The sequence below is a fragment of the Notamacropus eugenii genome, chromosome 3 (assembly GCF_028372415.1).
Source record: "Notamacropus eugenii isolate mMacEug1 chromosome 3, mMacEug1.pri_v2, whole genome shotgun sequence".
Lineage (NCBI taxonomy): Eukaryota > Metazoa > Chordata > Mammalia > Diprotodontia > Macropodidae > Notamacropus > Notamacropus eugenii.
Window position 1 is genome coordinate 157,607,199 of NC_092874.1, and position 22,179 is coordinate 157,629,377.

The 22,179-nt window shown below is 38.3% G+C and overlaps 1 long non-coding RNA gene across 2 annotated transcripts in view; it reads right to left on the minus strand.

Annotated features, from left to right (window-relative positions):
- Nucleotides 1-2,675: 2,675 nt before the first annotated feature.
- LOC140533464 (uncharacterized) overlaps nt 2,676-22,179 on the minus strand; it is a 32,464-nt gene continuing 12,960 nt past the window's right edge. Inside the window, exons 1-3 of one of the 2 annotated variants that reach the window (XR_011976930.1) lie at nt 11,273-11,470; nt 4,262-4,390; nt 2,676-3,787 (exon numbers count right to left, since the gene is read on the minus strand). This is a non-coding gene — a long non-coding RNA (uncharacterized lncRNA). Of the gene's footprint in view, nt 3,788-4,261; nt 4,391-11,272; nt 11,471-22,179 lie in introns of those variants that run through there. The other variant, XR_011976929.1, reaches the window with a different exon arrangement.

Genomic DNA, 22,179 nt, shown 5'->3' on the forward strand with positions numbered 1-22,179 from the left:
GGCTAGAATCTGCAGATTTCTGCAGAGAATTGATGTAAACTATCTAAGGTAGCATAAGTCCACAGAAGGGGCTAAGGAATGTTTGAAAACATCTATACTGAAGTTATCATTTCTCCCAGGCTTTTGAGGTGCCAGGTAGTTAAGGTTCTGTTTCCTATCTGCGTTAAAAAAAGAGAGCTTTCCATGTGCTCACTCTGAAATGACTTTCTTCACAATTATCTATATCTATGTTCTTGCTGCTGTCGAGAGGAATGTGCTTCTGTGGGCATTGATCAGATCTAATTTTGAGAACTAGTCACTGGCTCTCAACTCCCAACCAGTATAGAAGAGTTTAGTTCTTGATATCAGGGAAAATGGGGAGTTGCTTTTTGGAAGTTAACGTAATTTGTCTACCTTGGGTAAATAGCACAAGACCAAGGCCCAAGAGAATAACAAAGAAGGCAACCTCAAAAGATGCTAGGAAAGCAAGGTTCAAGAAAGTGTGATAAAAATCCACAGAGCTGAAAATATCCAGGACAACAGTGTCAAATCCTTCAAAGAAGCCAAGAAGGACAAAGATCAGGTAATTAAGGAATCATTGGTGACTTGGAAAATGTAGTTTCAATGCCATGGTGGCCAGAAGCCAAATTGCAGTGGGTTTAGGAGCAAGTAAGTAGAAAGGAAGCAGACATAATAGAGCTTTTCTTTAAATGAATCAGTAGGTGAAATTATCTGGGGCAATCACCAATGGGAAGCTTCCTGTTTTAACTAATTATTATTAAAGCTGGAAGAGGTCTGTATCCCAAAGAGATTATAAAAAGGAAAAAAGAACCTGTAAAAAATATTTATGACAGCTCTTTTTGTGGTGGCAAAGAATTAGAAATTGAGAAATCCACACCCTGGATTTCACCATTACCCATTTCCTTAAGAAGAGAGTTGAAAAATCCTCTATCTGAATAAAACCTATCATTCCATCTCTCCCCATGCCTCACTCCTCCTGAATGATTTTTTCAACTGTATCACACATTCCAATACTTTTAAACATCAGTACTTTCTCATACCATTACTCCACACTTACCTTCAGTTTTTCTTTTCCTTTCCAGTCTTACCTCCAGAGTTAGCAAACTCAGGGGTACACTGTCCTCTATTTTTGAATTATTCTATTGTATTTTCCTAAAACCCTAGCCTTTGATTTGCCACCACCACCACCACCACTATGCACCTATCTGTCTCTTCTGCTCTTAATCACATGTGGATGAATGGAGGTGGAAAAAAGTCACTACTATGATGATGAAATAGATAAAAATTTATTTCATCCATTTTCAGCTAGACCCTTGCACCAAGGCAATACCTTTATTTCTCCTGGATTGATCCTATCTTGTTCCTCACAGAAGTTCTCCATCTTTCTGTACTTCTTTCCCACTTACTTCCTCTAGGTAAGGACTTATTTTTACTGAGAAAATGCAGATGATTTTCCATGACATTTCTCTCCTCCCCTTTTCTTTATCTCAAAAGCTCTCAAAATTATTTTCTATTCTTTTTGAAAATTACATAATTTATTTTTTCAGTTTTCAATATTCATTCCAAATTTAAATTCCAAATTTCTCCCAATCTCTCCCCATGCCCCACTCCAGAAAAGTGTGCACCCTTTCCACTTCTTTCTTCAGTGTGTCCTTATTCTATCACCCTGCCTTCTCCCATTGCCCTCCCCTCTATTTGCCTGTAGGGCAAAATAGATTTCTAGACCCCATTGGCTGTACATCTTATTTCCCAGTTGCATGCAAAAGCAATTTTTAACATTCATTTTTAAAGCTTTGAGTTCCACATTATTTCCCTTCCTCCCTCTCCACCTACCCTCATTGAGAAAGCAAGCAATTTGATATAGGTCATACATGTGTAGCCATGCAGAACACTTCCATAACAGTCATGGTGTGAAAGACTAACCACATTTTCTTCTGTCCTGTCCTGCCCTACATTTATTTTGTTCTCTCCCTTGACCTGTTCCCCACAATAGTGTTTGCTTCTGATTATCCCTTTCTCCAATTTTCTGTCCCTTCTATTATCTTCCCTCTCCTATTCCCTTCACCTTGCCTTCCTGCAGGGTAAAATAGATTTCCATATCTAATTGATGTTGAATTGTTGTTGGTGTTGGTGTTGTTGATGTTGGATGTGTGTTATTCCCTACTTAAGCCAAATCCCATGAGAGTAAAGTTCACTTATTCCCTTTCATCTCCCCTCTCTTCCCCTCTATTGTAAAAGCTCTTTCTTGCCTCTTTTATGTGAGATTATTTGTGGCATTCTACCTTTCCCTTTCTCTTTCTCCTAGTACATTCCTCTCCACAGTAAATTTTATTTTTTAGGTATTCTCCCTTCATATTCAGCTCACGCTGTGACTTCTCCCCCCTTTTCTCTCTCTGTATATATATATGTATATATATATATATATATATATATGTATGTGTGTGTGTGTATACACACATATATATATATACACACATATATATACACACATATACCTATTATACATAATATGTATATATATATACACACCTACACATATACATGTGCAGATATACATACACACATACGAATATACATGTATGCATACATTACACATATATATGTATGCATACACATACATATATCCACACATGTATGTGTGTATATACTGAAAAAGGTCTCATGAGTTACAAATATCATCTCTCCATGTAGGAATGTAAGTAGTTCCTTATGTAGTAAGTCCCTTATGATTTATCTTTCCTGTTTACCTTTTCATGTTTCTCTTGATTTTTGTTTCTGAAAGTCAAATTTTCTATTCAGCTCTGATCTTTTCAACAAGAATGCTTGGAAGTCCTCTATTTCATTGAAATTTCAATTCTTTCCCTGAAGTATTATACTCAGTTTTACTAATTAGGTGATCTTCATTTTAATCTTAGCTTCTTTGACCTCTGGAAAGTCATATTCCAAAACCTCCAATCCCTTAATATAGAAGCTGCCAAATCCTGTGTTATTCTGATTGTATTTCCACAATACTTGAACTGTTCCTTTCTGACTGCTTGCAATATTTTCTCCTTGAACTGAGAACTCTGGAATTTCACTACAATATTCCTAGGAGTTTTCCTTTAGGGGTCTTTTTAGGAGATGATTGGTGAATTTTTTCCATTTCTATTTTATCCTCTAGTTTTAGAATATCAGGGTAGTTTTCCTTGATAATATCTTGGAAGATGTTATCAAGGCTAATTTTTGATCATGGTTTTCAGGTAGACCAATAATTTTTAAATTATCCTGGATCTGTTTTTCAGGTCAATAACTTTTCCAGTGAGATATTGCACATTGTCTTCTATTTTTTTTAAATCGTTAAGTTTTGTATTATAATTTCTTGATTTCTCATGAAGTCATTAGCTTCCAACTGCTCCATTACAATTTTTAAAGAACTGTTTTCTTCCGTGAGCTTTTGAACCTCCTTTTCCATTTGGTCTATTCTGATTTTTAAGGCATTCTGCTCCTCATTGGCTTTTTGGACCTCTTTTGCCATTTGGGTTAGGCTATTTTTAATTAAAGGTGTTATTTTCTTCAGCATTTTTGGGGATCTTCTTTAGCAAACTGTTGAATCATTTTTTTGTGATTTTTCTTGCATCACTCTTATTTTTCTCCCCAATATTTCCTCTCCTTCTCTTATTTGATTTTCAAAATCCTTTTTGAGCTCTTCCTTAGCCTGAGACCATTTCCTATTTCTTTTGGAGGCTTTGGATGAAGGAGCCTTGACATGGCTGTCTTCCTCTGATTGTATGCTTTGATCTTTCTCACCCTAAAGGATGGAGGAAAATAGCTTTTCACCAAGAAAGTAACCTTCTATAGTCTTATTTTTCCCCTTTTTGGCCATTTCCCCAGCCAATTACTTTGACTTTTGAGTCCTTTGTCCTTTGAGGTTTAGTGCAACTGTTTTCTGAAATATCTCTAGGGAACCTATACATTTTCAGTTCCTCCAAAGTGTCCTGCACTCTGGTGTGTGAGCAGCCACAAGCACTCTTTTTTGCCTTGGAACTGTGAATAGGATTCCTTCTCCACAGCTGCCACCAGCTCCACCATGGCAGTGCTCCTCCTCTCCCCAGGACCACCATCCAGGACCACCATCCAGAACTTGATCCAGACCAGCCACTTGATTCCCCCCACCATCTATAGGCTGAGAGCTCCTGAAGTGGTCACTGTGTCAGTGGCTGCCACCACCCTGAGGCTAGACCACTCTCCCCTCTCACCCAGGTGAAACAGCTTTCTCACTTACCTTTGAAGCTGTCTTTGGCACTTGTGGGTTGAGAAATCTAGAAACTGCTGCAGCTTCTGGTGCCCTGAGGCCTGTTCCTATTCAGTCTGTGCAGGAAGCGTCCATACTGTACTGTGTTCCACTCCAAGCCTGTTAAAATAGACCATTCCTGTCAGCCTTCCAGCTAGTCTTGGGCTGTAAATCTGTTTCACTCCACCATTTTGTGACTTCTGCTGCTCTAGAATTTGTTTAGAGTCATTTTTTACAGGTATTTTAAACTCTTTGGGGGGAGGGTTTGAGCAGGTCCATGCTTCTACTCTGCCATCTTGGCTCCACCACCCATTTTCTATTCTTTACTCTTTTTCCCAGTCCTGCTTGTCAAGTCCAAACCCTCTCTATACGCCCTTCTTTATATCTACTTCCATGTCTTCTAGCAGATTGTTCCCTCATTCACACGTACTCCTAGTCTTCTATTGGTTTTTTCCCTACTGCCTTCAAATATGCCAATCTCTTATGTCCTAAAAAAAAAAAAAAAAAAACTTGCCCTAGAACCTACCATTGCCTGAAGCTATCCTTTTAAATTAAAAAAAAATTCTCAAAAAAAGCTCTACATAACCACATAATCTCTAACTTTTCCTCTCACTTGTGCCTTAAACCTTTGCAATTTGGCTTCTGACCATCAGCCAACTGAAAATGCATTCTCAAAGTTATCAACAATTTCTTGAGTGTCATATCTAGATCTTTCCTTAGGCCTTATCGTTCTTGACCTCTTTGTAGAATTTGACATTACTGACTGTATTCTTATGCCTGAATAATTTCTTCTGTCTGGATTTTCACAGCCTGCCCTTCTAATTTTCTTCCAATCAGTCTAACCGCATTAGGATTCTTTGCTTACTCATCATCCAGTTGACATTCTTTTACTATGGGTCTTTCCCAAGACTCTATTCTGGGTTCTCTTCTCTCTCTGTCTCTCTCTGTCTCTCTTTCTGTCTCTGTCTCTCTGTTTCTGTTTCTGTCTCTATCTCTCTGTCTCTCTGTCTCTCTCTCTTTCTCTTTCCCTCTCTTGTTGACCTCATCAGCTCCTATGAGCTCGTTATCCATGCAATAGATAGATGGGTCTATAAATTCAGTCTCAATCTCTTCCCTCCATTTCAGACCTGCCTCACCATTATATATTCATACTGGATGTCTCACAAACAGCTCAGACTCAACATTTTCAAAATAAAATTATTATCTTTCTTTCCAAATTAATCACTCTCCCAAATTTTCCAATTTCTGTCAAAGGTACTACAATTCTTCCAGTTTCCCTGGTTTGTAACATCAACTTCATCCTTAACTCCTTACTCTCCTTATCCCACATATCAAATCAGTTACCAGATATCATTTCTGCCTCCACACCATCTCTTTCTACAGTCACATAGGCACTACCTTTATTTAGATCCTTTTGACTTCTGATCTAGGTGGTTTCAGTTGCCTTTAAACTGGTTTCCCTGACTTAATTCTCTTCTCATTCCATTCCATCCTCCACAAAGCTACCAAGGAGAATTCCCTTAACTGGAGATCCCACCCTACTCAGTCATCTCCAGTGGTCACCTTTTCCACTAGGATAAAATATAAACTCATTTCCTTAGCTTTTGAAGATGGTTTGAACCAAAATCTTCAGTTTCATTTTATAAGAGCCCATTTCCCACATCCAATGTCCTAGCTCAATTGGCTTTTTAGCTGTTTTGGTTTTCTTTTTTTTATAATTCTTTTTAAATCATCTATCTCCTATTCATCCCTTTGCCTTTCCCATCTTCAATACCTGGAATGTACTCTGTCTTCACCTTCACTGCACAGCATTCCCCTTTCCTTTAAAGACTCAGTTTGAGGGGGCGGAGCCAAGATGGCGGAGTAGAAAGACGCACATACAGATAGCTCCGAACCCACAACCCATAGAACGGCTACAGGGAAGTAACTCATGGCGAATTCTGCACCCAGAGGCCACAGAACATTGGAGCGAGGGAGATTTCTGTTCCGGACAGACCTGCAAACCTCTCGTGGGGGGTCCTTCGCCCTGCGGACTGGGCGCCGGGACTGGGAACTGAGTGCAGCCTTGCCGCAGTTGTGGCACCGAGAGGAAAAGATCCGAGCAGGCTTCAGGGACAGGATCTCCAGCGGCCGCACAAGTCCCTCCACCCACAGGTAACAGGGGTCGGTGAGAGAGTCTCTTTGGTGGGTTGAGAGGGGAATGGGGTGCCCACATAATTCAGGCCCCCCCCTGGGGAGGTAGAAGATGAGAGGAACCTGCAGACCTGGGCTCCCCAAGGGGGCAGGAGCCTGGATCCATTGTGGAAGGTCTGTGCATAAACCCCCTGAGGGAACTGAGCCTGAGAGGCGGCCCTGCCCCCAACCTGAGCACCTGAACTTAATCTCACAATGAAGAGCAGCCCTGCCCCCGCCAAAAGCCCCAAGGTTGGAAGCAGCATTTGAATCTCAGACCCCAGACGCTGGCTGGGAGGTTCAGGAGGTGAGGTGGGTGTGAGGAGAATACTCAGAGGTCAAGTCACTGCCTGGGAAAATGCCCAGAAAAGGAAAAAGAAATAAGACTATAGAAGGTTACTTTCTTGGTGAACAGGCATTTCCTCCCTTCCTTTCTGATGAGGAAGAACAATGCTTACCATCAGGCAAAGACACAGAAATCAAGGCTTCTGTGTCCCAGCCCACCCAATGGGCTCAGGCCATGGAAGAACTCAAAAAGAATTTTGAAAATCAAGTTAGAGAGGTGGAGGAAAAGCTGGGAAGAGAAATGAGAGACATGAAGTCAAAGCATGAACAGCAGATCAGCTCCCTGCTAAAGGAGACCCAAAAAAAGGTTGAAGAAAATAACACCTTGAAAACTAGCCTAACTCAATTGGCAAAACTGGTTCAAAAAGCCAATGAGGAGAAGAATGCTTTCAAAAGCAGAATTAGCCAAATGGAAAAGGAGATTCAAAAGCTCACTGAAGAAAATAGTTCTTTCAAAACTAGAATGGCACAGATGGAGGCTAAGGACTTTATGAGAAAGCAAGAAATCACAGAACAAAGAGAGAAGAATGGAAAAATGGAAGATAATGTGAAATATCTCATTGGAAAAACAACTGACCTGGAAAATAGATCCAGGAGAGACAATTTAAAAATTATGGGACTACCTGAAAGCCATGATCAAAAGAAGAGCCTAGACATCATCTTTCATGAAATTATCAAGGAAAACTGCCCTGAGATTCTAGAACCAGAGGGCAAAATAAATATTCAAGGAATCCACAGAACACCGCCTGAAAGAGATCCAAAAAGAGAAACTCCTAGGAACATTGTGGCCAAATTCCAGAGTTCCCAGGTCAAGGAGAAAATATTGCAAGCAGCTAGAAAGAAACAATTCAAGTATCATGGAAATACAATCAGGATAACACAAGATCTAGCAGCCTCTACATTAAGGGATCGAAGGGCATGGAATAGGATATTCCAGAACTCAAAGGAATTAGGACTAAAACCAAGAATCACCTACCCAGAAAAACTGACTATAATACTTCAGGGAAAAATTGGTCTTTCAATGAAATAGAGGATTTTCAAGTATTCTTGATGAAAAGACCAGAGCTGAAAAGAAAATTTGACTTTCAAACACAAGAATGAAGAGAACCATGAAAAGATGAACAGCAAAGAGAAGTCATAAGGGACTTACTAAAGTTGAACTGTTTACATTCCTACATGGAAAGACAATATTTGTAACTCTTGAAACATTTCAGTATCTGGGTACTGGGTAGGATTACACACACACACATGCACACACGCACACATACATAGAGACAGAGTGCACAGAGTGAATTGAAGAGGATGGGATCATATCTTAAAAAAAATGAAATCAAGCAGTGAGAGAGAAATATATTGGGAGGAGAAACGGAGAAATGGAATGGGGCAAATTGTCTCTCATAAAAGAGGCAAGCAAAAGACTCATTAGTGGAGGGATAAAGAGGGGAGGTGAGAGAAAAACATGAAGTCTACTCTCATCACATTCCACTAAAGGAAAGAATAAAATGCACACTCATTTTGGTAGGAAAACCTATCTCACAATACAGGAAAGTGGGGGATAAGGGGACAAGCAGGGTGGGGGGGATGATAGAAGGGAAGGCATGGGGAGGAGGGTGCAATTCGAGGTCGACACTCGTGGGGAGGGATAGGATCAAAAGAGAATAGAAGTAATGGGGGACAGGGTAGGATGGAGGGAAATATAGTTAGTCCTATACAACACAACTATTATGGAAGTCATTTGCAAAACTACACAGATTTGGCCTATATTGAATTGCTTGCCTTCCAAAGGGAAGGGGTGGAGAGGGAGGGAGGTAAAGAAGTTGGAACTCAAAGTGTTAGGATCAACTGTCGAGTAATGTTCTTGCCACTAGGAAATAAGAAATACAGGTAAAGGGGTATAGAAAGCTATCTGGCCCTGCAAGGCAAAAGAGAAGATGGAGACAAAGGCAGAGAGGGGTGATAGAAGAGAGCAGATTGGTCATAGGGGCAATTAGAATGCTTGGTGTTTGGGGGTGGGGAGGGGATAAAAGGGGTAAAAATTTGTAACCCAAAATTTTGTGAAAATGAATGTTAAAAGTTAAATAAATAAATTTAATTAAAAAAAAAGATTCAGTTTGAGTGTCATTTTCCCCATTAAGTCTTTTCTAATCATCTCCCCATGCCCTTCTCCCCCCCACACACATTGCTCCTTGACTACCTTGTATTTGTTTGAATTTCTGGCACATGGACAGAGTGCTAGGCCAGGCGTAGGGAAGACTTCTCCTTGTGAGTTCAAATCTGACCTCAGACACTTACTAGCTGTGCAACCTTGGGCAAGTCACTTAACTCTGTTTGCTGCCATTTCTTCATCTGTAAAATGAGCTGGAGAAGGAAATGATAAACTACTCCAGTATCTCTGCCCAGAAAATCCCAAATGGGGTCATGCAGAGTCAGCCATGACTGAACCGAATGGAATTGAAATTTGTTTTCTCTCCTTTTGTAACATAAGGACCTTGAGAGCAGTTACTTCATTCACTAACATATCCCCAGAACTTCAACACAGTGTCTAGATAGTAAGCACTTAAGGAATGCTTGTTGATTGATTAACAGATACTGCTAAGTTAAGCTGTTTCCATGTTGTTTAAGGACTGCATGTGTTTTGAGTTTTCACCACATTTTGGCAAACTGAAGTAAAGCCCCCATTGTTCTGCCTTAGGTGTGACTGATAGTAATGGTTTATATTCAGTTTGGGTAACTAATTTTCTTTTAGAAACTGAAGGTGTTGACTACAATCTTTAAGGGCCTCGGTGTTTTGAGCTCTGGCTACCTTAGTGATCACCTTTATCCTTGCATACTCTCAGGGCAATTGAGATGAACCAGCAAACCCGTGTTAATGGTTCTCAAATATGCACTTCTGGGAATCAACAGTAGGACCTTTTCTCCAGGGGGCTTTTGCCAGGCAAGGTTCCCAGGGAGTTCTTTTATGTTTAGGGAATAAATATAAGACATTTGTTTCTTGTTTTGAGTTCACCTATTCAGGTAATATGCTCATTTCAAATTCTACTAGTTAGGGTATTTTTAAATGCCTTTAATGCTAACATGGTATTTTAAACATGTTTTAATTTCCTGATATTTTTCATGACTTTGAACCAAAGAGGACTAAAATTGAGGAATCTTAGACTATAATGTGAGATCGTTGAAATTCTGTGAGTATATTATACCTGGATTTCCATAAGGCATTTGACAAAGGTTTTCATGGACATCTTTGTTGAGGAGATGTAAAAAATGTTGACTAGATTGATCAGGTGGTCAAATGGATTTCAAAGAAGCTGAACAACCAGACCTAATGAGTATTTGTTAATGGATGGATGAAAACATGGAGAAAGATCTCTGGAGGAACAATAAAGGGTACTATCCTTGACCCTGTTCTGCTAAACATGTTTATCGATGATTTGGATAAAAGCCTAGTTTAGGAAAAGAGCCCAAAGACAGAATTATGAGGGCTAGTTAAGACATTGAAAGCCTGAATTATGATTTGTGATTGTGAAAACTCTCAAGTCTGTTAGTAATAGAAGAAATTTAACAGTGACACAATAAAAATCAAGCTCTATCACCTCATAAAGAGCAAAAAAAAAAAAAAAACAAATGGAGAAGGCACAAAATGTAAGTGAGATAAATCATCCAAAGCTACTCATTAACAAAAGTAGAACAAAACAATTTAAAACCAAACAGACTGTATAGCTAAAAGACAGAATATGTAGCTGATTGCCATTATCTCTAAAACAGGCTTCAATAGGAATGAAATCATTGTATAGCTATTATCCCAACATTGAAATGCCATTTAAGGAGACAGTGAGGGAAAGTGACTGAACAAAAGCCAAGTATAAACAAAAAAAGCACTTTCTGGAGGATATACAACCTTGTAAACATTGAGGGTTTATGTCAAGATGTCTTAGGGAGAAGATATCAGAAGGATAAAGGTCATGGGAGATACTATTACTGAAAAGAAGGGAATGACAGAACATTAATAACCTTTTACCTATTATAGTTGTCCTATGAAATCTTTGTGATAATAATAATAGCTAGTGTTTATAAATCACTTTGAGGTTTGTAAAGTGCATTACAAATAATATATCACTTTTTTATCCTCACCACAACTTCATGATGTAGGTACTACTATTAACCCCATTTAACAAATGAGGGAATTCAGGTAAACAGAAGTTAAATGACTTGCCAGTGTCACACAGCCAGTAAATATCTAAGATTGGATTTGAACAAAGGTCTTCCTGATTCCAGGTTCAAATTTATAACCACCATACCACTTGGCTTTTTCTGTATGAGTCGTGAGGTAATAGGTATTGAGATGTAATAGAGAAATGGAGTTCCCCAGTCAGTACCAAGTTAACACATCACTGCACGAGAAAATTTTCCTGCCCAGGCTCTCAATTTTCTCAAGAATTAGGGGATAGGGGGCGGAGCCAAGATGGTGGAGTGAAAGCAACGACTCACCTAAGCTCCCGCTCAAACTCCTCTGGATATCTCTGAAAGGAGAATCTGACCAGACTTTGGAGGTGTGGAATCCAGTGGGTGACAGACTTTGACAGATTCGGAGCCCAGGTTGGACTGGAAGGTCCATGGGAAGGATCTGTTCCACGGGGGTAAGCCCCCAGCGCACAACGCAGCGCGGTCAGCGGAGCAGGGCGGAAGGGACCTGAGAAGCCCGAGAGTGGCGGGCGAAACCAGCGGAGCAGGAGACAAGCCAAACCGAGCCGGTGAGAGCCACTGAGCACCAAATATCAGCGCAGCAGCCCTTGAAACCTTCAGCCTGAAGACTAAACTTCGGTAAGTCACCTACTTGAACTTCCGGGAGCTAGGATGGCTGAGTGATCAGTAAATGCTCTCTCCTCCCCACTGACGACCGTGAAAGAACCATAAAATTCTCCCCCAGATAAATCCTGGATCAGCGGGAACAGCAGAAGGGGGCAAATAGTCTCATAACACCAGAGGCTAGAAAAATAGCAAAGGGGGATTCTTCCTACTGTGGCAGAGGCGATCTGGAAGGACAGATGACCCAGGGCAGAGAAAATTCGCACTGAGACCCAGGCAAGCCTCAGAGCCGGGAGACAAGCCCCAGGAAGGGCGGGAACACACATTAGCTTCTAGGCGTGCCCCAGCCCTTCAGGGGAAAAGGGAAGACAAAAGGGAAGCTGGGATCACCATCCCCTGACCTTGCCTTTGCCTCAGGTCAGCTGAGGAGATCTCCTGAGACCAGACCACCCCTCCCACACACCTTACAAGCTGACCCCAGGGTTGATCTGGGAAACAAAAAAAAAAAAAAGCCTCCTTTTAGCCTACATCAGCTCAACTTAAAGATCTGTACCTTCTGACTGAAAGAACCAGAAGCTACAACACTCAGCCAACATCATGAATCGGAAAAAGCAGACGAAAAGTGAAAAAACCATAGAATCTTTCTATGGGGATAAGGACCAAAACACAAACACCAAAGAGGTCAGAGCTGAGACTGTACTTCCATCTGAAACCTCAGATGGGACTATGAATTTCTCGCAAGCACAACTAGATTACCTGGAACATCTGAAGAAGGATATAAAAGAAAAAGTGGCCAATGATTTTAAAATTATAAAAAAAGAATTCACTGATGAGAACATCACTCTGAAAAAGAAAATTGAACAAATGGAAAAGGAAGTTCAAAAATTAACTGGAGAAAATAATTCCCTAAAAGGAAGAGTTAATCAAACGGAAAAGGAAACCCAAAACCTAATTGGGAAAATTGGTCGAATGGAAAAAGAAGTACAAAAACTAAATGGAGAAAATAGCTCCTTAAAGGGAAAAATTGGTCAGATGGAAAAGGAGATGCAAAAGCTAACTGAAGAAAACAATACGATGAAGATTAGAATTGGGCAAGTAGAAACTAATGACTCAATGAGGCAACAAGAATCAGTCAAACAAAATCTAAAGAATGAAAAGATAGAAGAAAATGTAAAATATTTAATTGGAAAAACAACTGACCTGGAAAATAGATCCAGGAGAGAAAATTTAAGAATTATTGGCCTGCCAGAAACCCATGATGAAGAAAAGAGTCTGGACAATATCTTCCAGGAAATCATCAAGGAAAACTGCCCAGAAGTACTAGACTCAGAGGGCAAAATAGTCATCGAAAGAATTCACCGTTCCCCTCCCAAAAGGGATCCCAAACTCAAAACCCCAAGAAATATCGTTGCCAAATTCCAGAGCTATCAAGTGAAGGAGAAAATACTGCAAGCAGCCAGAAAGAAACAATTCAAATATCAAGGACATGCAGTCAGGATCACACAGGACCTTGCAGCTTCTACATTAAAAGATCGAAAGAACTGGAACCCAATATTCCATAAGGCAAAGGAGTTGGGACTTCAACCAAGGATCAACTACCCAGCAAAGTTCAGCATAACATTTCAGGCAAGGAGAAAGTCATTCAACGAAATAAGGGATTTCCAGAGCTTCCTGACCAAAACACCAGAACTCAATAGACAATTTGATCTTCAAATGCAGGTCTCCAGAGAATCATAAAAAGGTAAACAGAGGGGAGAAAACAAAAACAAAAACTTGCTGCTTAATTAGGGCAAACTGTTTACCTCCCTATAAGGGAAGATGATACCTGTTAATCTTGAGAACTGTGCAGCTATTATGATAAAAGGGATATATGTAGCGGGAACGGGCATAAAGTAAATGATGTCATGTCAAAAATATGATTTAAGTATGAGAAGGGATTGTAATAGGAGGTGTGAAAAGGGGGAAGCAGAAAATGGCAAATTATATCACAGGAAGAAGTACAAAACTATAGTAGAGGGAAGGAGGGGAGGGAGATGAGCATTGTTTGAGAGGTACTCTCATCTGATTTGTTCAAAGGAGGGAACAATAATCTTAAGTAAATAATCCTAACTAGCTCTATAGGTACTAGGAGGGGAAGGGGGAAGAAAGGGGAGGGTGGCTAAAAGGGAGGAAAGAAGCAATAAGAGTAAAGGGGAGTAAAAGGGAGGGGGGCTAAAAGAAGGAGGGGAAGGCTGCAGGAGGAGGGGGAGAAAAGTGAATACTATTGAGGAGGGGAAGGGAGACGGGAGAGCTAAAAGCACAAATGGTAGGAAAGAGGTTGGAGGGAAATACACAGATTGTAATCATAACTGTGAATGTGAATCGGATGAGCTCTCCCATAAAACGGAGACGGATAGCAGAATGGATTAAATGCCATAATCCAACAATATGCTGCTTACAAGAAACACATTTGAAAGGAGGGGATACACATAGGATAAAGGTCAAAGGATGGAGCAGAATATATTGTGCTTCAGCTCATGTAAGAAAGGCAGGAGTAGCAATCCTAATCTCAGACAAAGCAAGAGCAGAAATAGATCTAATCAAAAGGGATAAGGATGGAAACTATATCCTGCTAAAAGGCACCATAGACAATGAATCAATATCATTACTAAACATGTATGCTCCAAGTGGTATAGCATCCAGATTCTTAGAGGAGAAGTTGGGAGAGTTGAAGGAAGAAATTGGTAGCAAAACTATACTAGTGGGGGACCTCAACCTCCCCCTCTCTGAACTCGATAAATCCAACCTCAAAATAAACAAGAAAGATGTTAAGGAGGTAAATAAAACTCTGGATAAGATAGATATGATAGATCTTTGGAGAAAATTAAATGGGAATAGAAAGGAATATACTTTTTTCTCAGAGGTACATGGAACATTTACAAAAATTGACCATGTACTAGGACATAAAAATCTCACAATCCAGTGCAGAAAGGTAGAGATAATCAATGCATCCTTTTCAGATCATAATGCATTAAAAATTACATGTAATAAAAGGCCATGGAAAGAGAAACCAAAAATCAATTGGAAACTAAATAATCTAATTCTAAAAAAGGGTTGGGTTAAAGAAGAAATCATAGAAACAATCAACAATTTCATTCAAGAGAATGACAATAGTGAGACAACATACCAAAACTTATGGGATACTGCAAAAGCAGTTATTAGGGGAAGTTTTATATCTTTGAATGCTTACATAAATAAAATAGAGAAAGAGGAGATCAATGACTTAGGCTTGCAGTTGAAAAAGCTAGAAAAAGAACAAATTGAAAATCCCCAAGTAAATACCAAATTAGAAATACTGAAAACCAAAGGAGAGATTAATAAAACTGAAATAAGAAAACTATTGAATTAATAAATAAAACCAATAGTTGGTTTTATGAAAAAACTAATAAAATTGATAAACCTTTGTTCAATCTGATTAAAAAAAGGAAAGAAGAAAATCAAATTACTAATATTAAAAATGAAAGGGGTGAACTCACCTCCAATGAGGAGGAAATTAAAACAATAATTAGAAACTACTTTGCCCAACTTTATGCCCACAAATTCGATAATCTAAATGAGATGGATGAATATTTTAAAAAATACAAATTGCCCAGATTAACAGAAGAGGAAGTTGAATACTTAAACAACCCCATCTCAGAAAAAGAAATTGAACAAGCCATCAATGAACTCCCTAGGAAAAAATCTCCAGGGCCAGATGGATTCACAAGTGAATTCTATCAAACATTTAAAGAACAGTTAATTCCAATACTACATACACTATTTTTGAAAATTGGGGAAGAAGGAGTCCTCCCAAATTCTTTCTATGATACAAATATAGTTTTGATACCCAAACCAGGAAGAGACAAAACAGAGAAAGAAAATTATAGACCAATTTCCCTAATGAATATAGATGCAAAAATTTTAAATAAGATTTTAGCAAAACGAATACAGCATCTTATCACGAGATTAATACATTATGATCAGGTAGGATTCATACCAGGACTACAGGGCTGGTTCAATATTAGGAAAACTATTAGCATTATCGATCACATCAACAACAAAGCTAACAAAAACCACATGATTATCTCAATAGATGCAGAAAAAGCTTTTGACAAAACACAACACCCATTCCTACTAAAAACACTGGAGAACGTAGGAATAAAGGGAACTTTCCATAAAATAATAAGCAGTATCTATCTAAAACCTTCAGCAAGCATTATATGCAATGGGGATAAGTTAGATGCATTCCCAAAAAGATCAGGGGTGAAACAAGGTTGTCCATTATCACCACTATTATTCAATATGGTACTAGAAATGTTAGCTGTAGCAATTAGACAAGATAAAGATATTCAAGGAATAAGAATAGCCAAAGAAGAAACTAAGTTATCACTCTTTGCAGATGATATGATGATTTACCTAGAGAATCCCAGAGATTCAAGTAAAAAATTACTAGAATTAATAAACAACTTTGGCAAAGTTGCAGGTTACAAAATAAACCCACACAAATCTTCTGCGTTCCTATATATTAGCAACAAAGTCCAACAGCAAGAGATAGAAAGAGAAATCCCATTTAAAGCTAGGGTAGACAGTATAAAATACTTAGGAGTCTACCTGCCAAAACAAACCCAGGGATTATATGAACACAATTACAAGACACTTTTTGCACAAATAAAGTCAGATTTAAGTAAGTGGAAAAACATTAGTTGCTCATGGGTAGGCCGTGCTAATATAATAAAAATGACAATTCTACCTAAATTAATATACTTATTTAGTGCCATACCAAGTAAACTATCAGACAATTACTTTCTAGAGCTGGATAAAATAATATCAAATTTCATTTGGAAAATCAAAAGGTCCAGAATATCAAAGGGACTAATGAAAAGAAATGCTTGGGAAGGTGGCTTAGCGCTACCAGACCTCAAACTCTACTATAAAGCAGCAATTATCAAAACCACTTGGTATTGGCTAAGAAACAGAGAGGTAGACAAGTGGAATAGACTTGGCACTCAAGATGCAGTAGGCAAGGAATATAGCAACCTTCTGTTTGATAAACCCAAGGACCCCAGCTTCTGGGATAAGAACTCATTGTTTGACAAAAATTGCTGGGAAAACTGGATAACAGTGTGGCAGAAATTAGGCATAGACCCATACCTGACACCGTACACAAGAATAAAGTCCAAATGGGTACATGATTTAGGTGTAAAGATTGATACCATGAATAAACTGGAGAAGCAAGGAATAGTGTATTTATCAGATCTATGGAGAAGGGAAGAATTCTTTACTAAAGGAGAGATAGAAAGCATTATGAAATGCAAAATGGATAACTTTGATTACATTAAACTGAGAAGTTTTTGCACAACCAAACCCAATGCAACCAAAATCCGGAGGGATGTAGTAAATTGGGAAAGAATTTTTACAGCTAAGCTCGGGGATAAAGGCCTCATTTCTAGAATATATAGAGAATTGACCTAAATGTATAATCATACAAGTCATTCCCCAATTGATAAATGGTCAAAGGATATGAACAGGCAATTTTCAGAGGAAGAAATTAAAGCTATCTATAATCATATGAAAAAATGCTCTAAATCACTATTGGTTAGAGAGATGCAAATCAAAACAACTCTGAGGTACCACATCACACCTATAAGATTGGCAAACATGACAGAACAAGAAAATGATAAATGCTGGAGAGGATGTGGGAGAGTTGGAACACTAATTCATTGTTGGTGGAGCTGCGAGCGCATCCAACCATTCTGAAGAGCAATTTGGAACTATGCCCAAAGGGCTACAAAAATGTGCATACCCTTTGACCCAGCAATATCGCTACTAGGACTATATCCCCAAGAGATCATAAAAATGGGAAAGGGTCCCACATGTACAAAAATATTTATAGTAGCACTCTATGTAGTTGCCAAAAACTGGAAGTCAAGGGGATGTCCATCAATTGGGGAATGGCTGAATAAATTATGGTATATGAATGTAATGGAGTACTATTGTGCCATAAGAAATGATGAACAAGAAGACTTCAGAGAGGCCTGGAAGGACTTATATGACCTGATGCTGAGTGAAAGGAGCAGAACCAGGAGAACTTTGTGCACAGCAACGACCACAGTGTGTGAGAGTTTTTTCTGGTAGACTTGGAATTTTGTAATAACGCAAAAACTTCTTATAAAAAAAAAAAAAAATCCCAAAGGTGATTCTCAAGGCAAAATGCCTTCCACACTCAGAGAAAGAAATATGGAAGTCACTCACAAAATGTAGCAGATCATGTTTATGTATGTGTATGTGTTTGTGTATCATGTTCTGATTTGTTATACGATTTCTTTCATTTATTTTAGTCTGACTACCTAGCATGACTATAGTGAAAATATACTCAATAGGAAAGTATATGTAGAATCTATACTGAATTGTATGCAGTCGTGGGGAGGGAGGGGGGTAGTGGGGGGTAGGTGGGGGGGGATAAAATCTCAATTGTATGGCAGTGATTGTTAAACATTAAAAAAGAAAAAAAAAGAATTAGGGGATAAAAAAATCATGGTATATATTTATATGCTCTGTTATTTCTGAAAAACTCATATTTGCTCAGAAAAGGATGTGTGTGTGTGTGTATTTCTTTATTGTATTTCAATATAATTATTTTCCTTTATAAATCTGTGTGGCTTTTTTTGCATTAAATACATAATTCTTAGAAGGGGTCCATAGGTTTCACCAGATTGCCAAGAGTCCAAAAAAGTACAAAAAAAAATATACAAAAACTTATTAACTCCTGACCTGGGAAATACGATTATAGAATACTCTCTCCCAATGGAAAAACCAAATGGGATTTATATTCATTCCCCATCTGTGAGGTTCATGCTGAAACAGGTATAGTTTCTCCTCTCTCCTTAAAAGAATAAACATCTTTTCCCCAAAATCCCTATCTCTCTGTGCATTAATGACCAAAACAAGATTGTATGTAGTTGCTAGAGTTTTCCTTTCCTATATAAAGGTTTTTCCTTTCCTTTATAAAATTTCCTTGATAGTCAGGCATATAGACATAGGATATATGACAGTATCAGTAAACACTTCTTTGGGGTTTTTGTTTGTTTGGTTGGTTAATTTTGCCTGGTAGCCAGGAGGGTCCGCTCTCTGTCCTTCACGTTGTCTTATCCTCCTTAACAAAGTAAAAACAAGTGGGTTAGGTAGCAAGCACCTCACTTTTCACATTATCCCTGTACTGATTCTCCAGCCCACCAGAGTCCTAGAGGACAAAGGATAAGGAGGTAGGGAGCTGACATCCAGGGGTATGACACAGTCAGTTGGTCCCAAGCTTCATTTGCTTCCTACATGGTGTTGTATGATGGAATCTCTTCAGTAATCATCTTACCAAAAGTCTCTAAGTGAAATTCCAAAAGATCAGGAAGTCTGATTCTCTTTACAAGAGAATCTATTTGACCACTTTTCCATGGCAGCACTCTTAGGGCAGAAGCTCAGGAGCCAGGAGATTATGTCCCTTTATAGTTAATTTATCCTCTTTGAAAAATCTTCATGAGGCACATCAAAATGTCTGTCATGATATTCTTGATGCAAATGAGAGAAGGGAGCTTTCACAAATGATTTTCTCCAAATCGTATATTTACACTCAGACAAAGGACTCAATGGTGCAAAAAAACACCAGATGCTTCTGTATTTATTATTTATGTATTAATGAACAAAACTAAACATTTTTTATGGTGGAGCAAACCACAGCCTTCAAAGCTCTTTTACAAAATCTCTCATGCATTATGTGAAGATAATACAAGATGCCTTGATATAAATGCATATATTGAACAATTTCTAAATTTATTGAGGTATATAAAACTCTTGATAAAAAAAATAAATCCCTGTACCCCCAAAAAACCTGCAACATAAATAGTTTTACAGAAATTCCTGGGTAAAAGTAAAATGTCTTTTTCCTTGGGCACAGACAGGATAAAACAGAAGAAAGATTTGAATACATATCTTCCTGGCTTTGAAACTATTTGTCTTTCTATTTTTCCAAGATATTTTTGATAAATATAATCCCTGAAATAATTCCTCAGTGACCTTCACATTATTTATGCTAATTGAAACCTAAAATATTTGATTTAGAGCTGGAAGGAGCCTTGAAGGCCATTTAATCTAATATCCTCATTGGGAAACCAAGGCCAAGAAGTGTTATATGATTTGCATGAAGTCAGATAAAAAGGATAATACAAATTCTTCTTAGGTTTTCATTACCATCTCAGTTGATGCTAGAGTCCAAATAGATATCCTTACAGAAGATATGGCATTTCATATTATCCTAAATAAGTATGTCAAAAAAATTAACTGTACTAATATAAGATGAGGCACACCCATATAAAATATCTCTGAATAATTTAGCAAACTTCAAGCTTGTTGCACTTGTGATGTGGCAAGTAAAAAAAAAAATGATTTATTTTAGGGAACATAAAGACAATGCAGAATGTTAATATATACAAATTTTATGTCTGTGCATGTGTATATGTGTATCAGATTCAGTCAGTCTCACAGACATTATTGCTCTCAAAAGCGTAGTGCATGGGTTGGAGCCAAGATGTCAGAGAAAAGGCAAGGATTTGTTTCAGTTTTCTCTCAACCCCTCCCAAATATCTTTAAATAATGTCTCCAAATAAATTCTAGAGAGGTAGAACCCCAAAAAAGTGTGGAGTGAAACAATTTTCCAGTCCAAGAAAACTTAGAAGTTTGATAGGAAAGGTCTGCTTCATAAGGTGAGAGTAAAGCCCAGCCAAGTGCAGAATGTTCCAGGGCAGACCCAACCCTAGCAAACAAGGGGCAGGCCTTGGGGGCAACTGAATCAGTGGAGATTCTGGATCTCTCAGATGGGAGATAGTAAGTGGGTTGCATAACCAGACAGAAGGTGATTACAGAGGTCCCTTTGCCAGCACTAGAGGCATGACTGTTCCATTGCCCATACTTGAATCTGGGTCTCAGTTCCAGACCTCAGTCCCAGGGTGAGGAGGAGCATTAGCACACCAGAGTTTGTGGCCACAATAGAGTAAGGACTTTGGTCACAGTTCCAGGGTGGAAAAGAGTGTTTGTGGTTGCTCACAGACAAGTATACAGTACGGAAAAGTAGTTAACACACCTCTCCCTAGATAATACCACCTTGGAAGAACCAAAAACTTACAGGTTCCCAGAATTATCTTGGAAAACAGCTTCACAAAAAACTGAAGCTTGGGATGGTTCCCCACCACTCTGAAAGCAGAGCCCCACCTTAACATAGAGTTAAAAGTCAAGAAATAGGATGGCAAATGAGCAAACAGCAGGAATAATCCTGAATATAGAAAGTTATTATGGTGAAAAGGAAAATCAAAACACAAACTCAGAAGAGGACAATGAAGTCAAAACTTCTCTATCCAAAGCCTCAAAGAAAAACAAGAATTGGCCCCAAGGCAAAGAAGAGGTGAAAAAGGATTTTAAAATTCAAGTAAGAGAGGTAGAGGAAAAATTGGGAAGAGAAATGAGAGTGATGAAAGAAAATCATGAAAAAAAGATTCAATTGCTTAAACAATACCTTAAAACACAGAATAGGCCAAATGGTAAAAGAGGCACAAAAAAATCCAAATGAAGAGAATACCTTGAAAAGTAGAATTGGCCAGATGGAGGTAAAAAAGTTTGCTGGAGAAAGTAATTCCTTAAAAGTTAGAATTGTGCAAGTGGAAGAAAATGACTTTGTGAGTCATTAAGAAACAATGAAACAAAATAAAAAGAATCAAAAATTAGAAGAAAATATGAAATATCTCATTGGAGGAAACAACCAACTTGGAAAATAGATCTAGGAGAGATAATTTAAGAATTGTTGGACTACCTGAAATTCATAATTAAAAAAGAAAAGCCTAGACATCATCTTTCAAGAAATTGTCAAGGAAAATCACCCTGATATTCTATAACCAGAGGGGAAAAATATAAATTGATAAAATGTATCGATCACCTCTTCAAAGAGATGCCAAAATGAAAACTCCCAGGAATGTCACTGCCAAGTTACAGAGCTCCCAAGTCAAGGAGAAAATATTACAAGAGATCAAAAAGAAATAATTAAAATATGGAACCACAGTCAGTATAGCACAGAAGTTATCAAGTTCTATGTTAAAGGATCAGAGGGCTCAGAATATGATATTCCAGAGGGCAAAAGACCTAGGATTACAACCAAGAATCATCTACCCATCAAAACTTAGTATGATCCTTCAGGTGAAAAAATGGACATTCAATGAAACTGAGGACTTTCAAGTATTCCTAATGAAAAGATTAGAGCTCAAGAGAAAATTTGACTTTCAAATACAGGATGTAAAAGAAGCATAAAAAGGTAAAGAGGAAAGAAAAAACATAAGGGACTCAATAATTAAACTATTTACATTCCTATGTGGAAAAATGATACTTGTAACTCCTAAAAACTTCCTCATTATTAGAGCAGTTTGAAGGGATATACATAGATAGAGGGCATACGTGTGATTTGAATATGATGGGATGATTACCTTAAAAATTGGGATGAAAAATGAATATTCTGTGAGAAGAGAAAAGAGAGAGATCAA